General features: G+C 38.0%; 1 long non-coding RNA gene across 1 annotated transcript; it reads right to left on the bottom strand.

The window, feature by feature from the left end:
- Positions 1 to 827: 827 nt before the first annotated feature.
- LOC134620281 (uncharacterized) lies at positions 828 to 1,556 on the bottom strand. Its single transcript, XR_010092099.1, has 5 exons — positions 1,393 to 1,556; positions 1,245 to 1,295; positions 1,112 to 1,156; positions 963 to 1,027; positions 828 to 886 (listed from the first exon to the last, which is right to left on the bottom strand). It is a non-coding gene; the product is annotated as an uncharacterized LOC134620281 (long non-coding RNA).
- Between the last annotated feature and the right edge of the window lie 5,590 nt (positions 1,557 to 7,146).

Raw genomic sequence — 7,146 nt, 5'->3', positions numbered from 1 at the left:
GAGTCATTCTTTTGGTCCACTGCAGTGCAGTAGTCAAAAAAAAAAAAAAAAAAAAGAATAAGTGAAGTGGCCACAAATGGCCAGGATAGATCCCAGAGCGTTAATGTTTAAAATGTATAAAAATATTATTGATTACAATTCTTTACTGTTAATATCAACAATAAGCTTTTTATTTTGAAATTACAAGTATAAAAAAATACTGTTACATTTACATTTAATGCTGTTACACTGTAATCCTTTATTATAAGTATGGACAAAGAATCAAGTGAACAACATTTTGAAATAAGTTTAATTGGAATTTTGTACTATGCAAAACAAAACAAAAAACAACAACAACAACAACGACATATTAAACAAACAAACAAAGAAACACAGCCAGTGCCTTCATTTGTCCATTACATGTCAAACATAGCACTGACCCTTAGTCCCTGCTCATCAGCACATGCTTTCAAAAAGAGCTCCATGTCCTCTGCAAACTGAAAAACAAAGAGGAACAAGTCCCTTGCTCCAGTGTCTTCTTCCTCTGACATGTCTCTTAAGACCCTCTGCTGGTCCCCTTGATTTAAGGACAGATATTTTGGCATTGTTACATGTCCACGGAAAAGTGCCTTATTTTGGACAACCCACTGCACAGCAGGATGCAGATCTTCAACAACTGCTGGCTCCTGTGTCAGGCAAATGGGGATAAAAACATAGCTATTTCTCTGTTGCAGAACAGTTTTTTAACAGTTATTCAAATGTCACTAACCATGTAATTACACTACTGTTTAAAGTGAATACTGACCTGACTGACTTCCTGGAACTTGCGCTTTTTCAGTCTGAAAATGGTTGTCCTTCAAGCACAGCTTTGGCTTCCTCTCTCCAGTGTGCAAATAGCTTGCCAGAGCTTAACAGAAAATTTTGATATTATTAAGGTGTGCAAACTTTGACACAACATGGAACAGAAGTCAAAATATAAATACCTCCTGAGATCAAAGTTCTCCATCAACAGCAAGCACCACCATTTACGCAAGTAGGGCATGTCTGACTGTAAAATATTAATATGAAACATATTTAACAACTTTCAAAAGATTCAAGACTCCATTGCTGTGAAAGTAAATAGAATACTTACTATAGTATAGTCAAATGGTGCATCCAGTGCCACGTACAGAGCAGACTATTTGGAAGAAAAAATAAAAATGTCATTTTTTTAGAAGCTTAAATTAGCTTCTGTATGAATCTCAAGAAGAGAAGAGAAAAATTACCATCAGCATGAAGATCCCACAGTCAACTCCATAGTCTTGGCTTGGAAAACCCTGTATTACATTGAAAATAAAGGCTCGTTAATAAAATCCCTTAAAAAAAGACTAGCGTAATTCATATTATTCACCATATACTTAAACTAGCACATACCTTCAAGTCAAAACTCTTTTTTTCTGACCACTGCCCGGGAATGATCTTCACTGCAAGATTCCTTTTTTTCAAGACAGTTACATTCACAAGTTAACAGACATCATCATGATGGGTGTGAAATGTTTATTGCTAATAACACCAACTGTAACTACAGGCCTTAGGAACATGACCTGTTGTCCTACAAGGCAGCCTGCACCGGCATATCATTTTATCTGTAAGAGATAAAAACAAACAAACAACAACAACTACATGTAATTTAAATGTAGTTGTATAGAATGCAATTTATCTAACAATCAGATTGTACATGTTAACAAACACATCCAAGCCAACCTCAATAATGAAAGCAAAATGGTGTGGATCACAAAAGTTATGTCAAGAAAAGTGGTGAAAAGCAAATAAAAATATATTTTATAAAAACACTATTTTTGTTGCAGATGAATGCACTGAACTGTACAATGTCAACAGCAACTTTTAATTCAACAAAGATACTGCAGTAGTGCTTAAAAAAGTGCATATTTATAACTATAAAGTATATTTAATACAAACATACCGTTGAAATGCAAAGCATTTTTTTATATGCACACTTAGATACTCCTCAATCTTTGCCCTGGCAGTAGGGCTGAAAGTGGGGCACAGAGGGCAGTGAAAGAGTCCTCTGCAACACGTGTTGCATTGCTGCAATTCTGGCTTTAAACCCGAATTCCAGATTGATATGTGCATCTAAAACAGAGAGAAAAACAGATAAACACCATATACACATTTAAGTTAAGGTTTTTGCAGAAATGACAATTTACAGTTGGCATGTAATAGATTTGGGAAGCAAATTCTTGAAAAAAAAACCAAATATTTTACAAGACACTTTAATTTTAGAGATATGTTTCTATTGACATATAACAGTCAATTGAACAGGGGCTAACTAAAATCTGGGCAGTAAAAAAACTGTACAGAATAGAATAATGAATAGAAGTATTGATAAATACATAAATCTGTTTGTGACGAAATTTATAGTGTTGACGCTAACCAAAGGTGTCAAAAGTACACACGTTCCTTACTACAGTTTAGATACCTCTGTTTAAAAATAATCAAATAAAAGTATAAGCATTGACTCGACTTTGTAGTCAAGTGGAAGTAAGAAGTACAGGGTCTAAAATATAATTTATGTACAAAATTTTGAAGTAATCTTGCGTCCAAAGCACGCGTGCGGAGGGCTGATTTACAAATGTACGGATCACAAAGTACAGATACGCGTGCTAAAATGTGAGAAGTAGAAGTATAAAGAAGTATACAGTAGGCACAAAAAAGTACAGCAGTAAAGTAAAGATACCAGAAAATTCTACTTAAGTACAGTATTGAAGTATTCATTATTTTGCATCTCTGACGCCAACAATAAATCATATTCTAATGCAAAATGTGTTTTTTTTTTATATTTAATCCAGCTCTCTTACTTAAACCAGGCCCAGGAAAAAGCATATCTGTGTGTTTCTCTACCATGGAGCACGATGAAAAAAAAATTAAAATAAGAACGAATGTTGTTGTAACGCAAAAAAGTGGCAACATGATCATTGTAAGAAAACTAGACGATTCCTGGAATTATGAAATTACTAACGGCAAATTTATTTAATAAAGACTCTGTCCCAACCTTTGCGATCCACTTGCAAGAATTCCACGGTATCCATGCGTGTTTCACGTGCTTCCGGCTACTGTGGAGGTCAAGTGTTTCCGGTTACTGTGGAGCTCCACAGTGGCTGCAGCCAGACCCTTCTCAACTGGCTCGCCGGTTCGCACCAGGTTCGAAATAAATTTGGCAGCAAAACACAGCTGATTCCCCCATCACATTGTGTTGTGGAATTGGATTACGTCCCAGTTACATACGTGAACATTTCTTCGATGGAACCAGCAAGGAAGAGAAGATTTTCCCTTGTCTGGCAACATTTAGATCTCACCTCTCCTAATAAAGTATGCACACAGTCATAAATATCACAAATGATAAGTACCATAATATAAATAAATAACACCACCGATCTTATAATTAATTTCTGTCTTTTAGTTTATTAAAAAGTGAAGCACCGGTACTGCTAACATACAAGATTGTGTAGTATGTGGGAGGTGTCACGTGGGACCGCCGAGGAAGATGGCCGCACACTAGAGGCGCTCCTAAAGCCTGTTGATTAATGTTCTAACTTTGGAAATATACACTCCAGTTGTAGTTATAAATTGGACACCCCTTTGTCGACTTTGAAGTTTTTCAAGAGTTATCGTGCTCGGAAAATGGCAGGTAATAACAAAGCAAACTTTTTTAAGGGAGCTACCACGAGGAAGAAGCAAGCTAGCATTAGCCTTGCTCTGGAGTCGCCGGAAAATACACCTGCATCTGATGCCTCCTCTGTAGCAGCAGTGGAGGAATATATGGGGAGTGAGAGCAAAAAGGACATTTTTGAGGAAATTAAGAAAATGAATGCTACTCTTCAGGTCGTAGCAAAAGATGTCACCACTATTAAAGAAGCGACTAAAGAACTAAAAGATTCCATGGAAGATATAAAAGTGAGGTTAGGAGAGGCGGAACAACGTATATCAGTCATGGAAGATGCCAGCGTGCTTACCGAGGCAAAAGTGGACAAATTCCAGAAAAAGTTGGAGACGTGGTCACGAGTGGAGGACCTTGAAAACCGTAGTAGGAGAAACAATGTACGGATTATTGGACTCAAAGAAGGTGTGGAGGAACCCGGGAACGTGGACAAATATGTGACGGAGATTCTGGCCAAAGCACTTGAGCTTTCTGGAAGTGAATTTGAAATTGAACGTGCGCATCGTTCTCCTGTACCAATGCCGGAATCTAACGAGCCTCCCAGGGCGATACATGTCCGCTTTTTACGTTCATCTGCTAGGGAGAAAGTACTACGGGTGGCCAGAGAGAAGCGTGGAGTCGACTGGCAAGGCGCCAAGCTTTCCTTCTTTGAAGATGTTACAAGAGAGCTGGCGGAGAAGAGGAAGGCATTCAACCCGGTGAAGAAGCGTCTCTGAGAGCTACAAGTGAAGCATAGGCTGGTGTATCCTGCAACGCTTATTTTTACGTGGAACGGTCAAAAGAAAGCATTCAAAGACGGGAAGGAGGCCGAGAAGTTTCTGCAGGAGTCGACTTAGAGGAGTGCGGGACATAATGTAACAGATCGGAGAAGTGTGTGTGAACTTTAAAATGAGGTAACAAATAAACAATGGGCATAATGGGGTTGCTGTGGCTGTGCTGCTGTCGGACGATTAGCGTGTCTCACGGACCAAGGACTGTTTAGTGTTAGGATTGGGGGAGGGAGGGGGCGCTTAGATAAAGGTGTTTATTTTGTTCAGGTTTGTTTTGTTTTGTTTTTTTCTTTTTTTTTTCTTTTTTTCAAGACAGCTAGTATGATAGGACCATATGGGTTTTGTAATACTGAGTACCTATGTATATATTTGTGTTGTGTTGTAAAGCGCACAAGGTGTGTCCTTATCCTATTTCTATTAGAAAGCGATGAACAGGTATACTAAAATAATATCGTGGAACATAAAAGGATGTGGGGACCCAATTAAAAGGAGGAAGGTTCTAACATACTTAAAATCTAAAAACACAGATATAGCGTTTATTCAGGAATCCCACATTGCTGGGGAAGAAGAGGCAAAAAAGTTAAAACGAGACTGGGTGGGCTCCGTTTTTCATAGTTCATATTCAAGTAAACGAAATGGTGTTTTGATCCTTATTAATAAAAACTTAAGCTTTGTGTTGCTGAAAAAATATAATGATAAAGAAGGGCGCATTATATGCTTGGAAGCCTTAATCAATGGGGTTCGAACAGTTTTGTGTAATATTTATGCACCTAATAAAGAAGAGCCAGATTTTTTTCACAGAATTAATAAGATAATAGGGGATCATGAGGGGCAGGTAGTACTGGCCGGAGATTTCAACCAGGTGATGGATGGGATAATTGATAAGAGCAAACCCAGGGGTAGGTCTACACCCAGGGACAGAGAAGCTGTTCATTTACTGACAGAGGATCTTTGCCTAGTAGACATTTGGAGGTTAGTTAATCCTAGTTCAAGGGAATATACATTTTACTCCAATTGTCATAAAACATATTCAAGGATAGATTTAGTCTTAATATCAAAGTCTTTGGTCGATTCAGTTGTAGACTGTGAGATTGGTGTCATTGCCATTAGTGATCATGCCACAGTAGAGTTGCAAATTGATTTAAACACAGATAGAACAAAGAGGGGTCGCTGGAGGCTTAACACGATGTTGTTGCAGAACAAAGGTTTTAGTGAGGAGTTAACAAAGGATCTTAAAATTTTCTTCGAAATCAATATAGGTTCCACAGATAAAGTAGCCACAGTTTGGGAAGCGTCTAAAGTATATATAAGAGGAAAGATAATTGCATATGCAACAAAAGTTAAGAAAAGTGACTTAGAACGGGAAATAACCTTAGATAAAGAAATACGAGAATTGGAGAAGGATTTAGCAAGACATTACTCAAATTATAAATACCAGACTATATGTAAATTAAAATACCAGCTGAATGACATTTATAACAAAAAGGCAGAATATGCCTTATTTAGGCTTAAAACAACATTTTATGAAGGTGGCGAAAAGAATGGTAGATTATTGGCAAGGCAACTGAAGAAGCAAGATAATTTAAATAATATATCTATGATTAAGAAAGACAGCCAAGTGGTAACCTCATCAAATCAAATAAACTCAATTTTCAAATCTTTCTATCAAGATTTGTATACTTCTGCTGGTGCAGTTAATGAGGGGGAGGTGAAGACTTTTTTTTTTCAGGTCTACACTTACCTACTCTTTCTGAGGAACAGAAAACAAGACTGGATGCACCTATAACTGAAGAAGAGGTCAGAGCTGCGATCTCATCAATGAAAAATGGAAAATCGCCAGGCTTGGATGGCTTCCCAATTGAGTATTATAAGAATTATATTGATATTTTAGCTCCAGTCTTGCATAAAGTTTATCTTGAGGCACTAGAAATAGGCTCCTTACCGAGTACATTTAATGAGGCACTAATCTCCATTATTCCTAAAAAGGATAGGGATCTATCGGACCCATCAAATTATCGGCCAGTAAGCCTTTTAGGCGTCGATTGCAAAATTTTGACAAAGGTTTTGGCCTTTCGCTTGGATCAAATATTACCAGATATCATCAATGGTGATCAGGTTGGTTTTATTAAGAATAGGTCTTCAGGTGATAACATTAGAAGACTTATTCATCTCATGCACAAAAGCAAATCTAGTCTAGCTCCGGTTGCGGCCTTCTCGCTGGATGCTGAGAAGGCTTTTGATCGGGTAGAATGGGGCTTCCTTATGACAACCCTTGCAAGGTTCGGGTTTGGGCCTGGATTTTGTAACTGGGTCAAAACTATATATGCAAGTCCAAGGGCAGCAGTTTTGACAAATGGATTGGTGTCAGAGTTTTTCCATCTCACTCGTGGGACCCGGCAGGGGTGTTCTTTGTCCCCGCTGCTTTTCACAATATTTTTAGAACCACTGGCCTTAACTATTCGAGCTAACAGGGACATCAGAGGTGTTCATGCAGGGGGTATGGAGCACAAGTTATTTTTTATATGCTGATGACATCTTAGCAGTATTAACGGATCCCATGCAGTCTCTACCAGCACTACTCACATGTGTTGAGTCATTTTCAAGGTTGTCAGGTTATAAGATAAACTGGGACAAATCGGAAGGCATGCCACTATCAGCATCATGTCATTCTAGATGCAT

This window comes from Pelmatolapia mariae, linkage group LG23 (assembly GCF_036321145.2).
Source record: "Pelmatolapia mariae isolate MD_Pm_ZW linkage group LG23, Pm_UMD_F_2, whole genome shotgun sequence".
NCBI classification, from domain to species: domain Eukaryota; kingdom Metazoa; phylum Chordata; class Actinopteri; order Cichliformes; family Cichlidae; genus Pelmatolapia; species Pelmatolapia mariae.
Note: the sequence above shows the minus strand (reverse complement) of the source record. Positions and strands in the feature narration are given on the sequence as shown.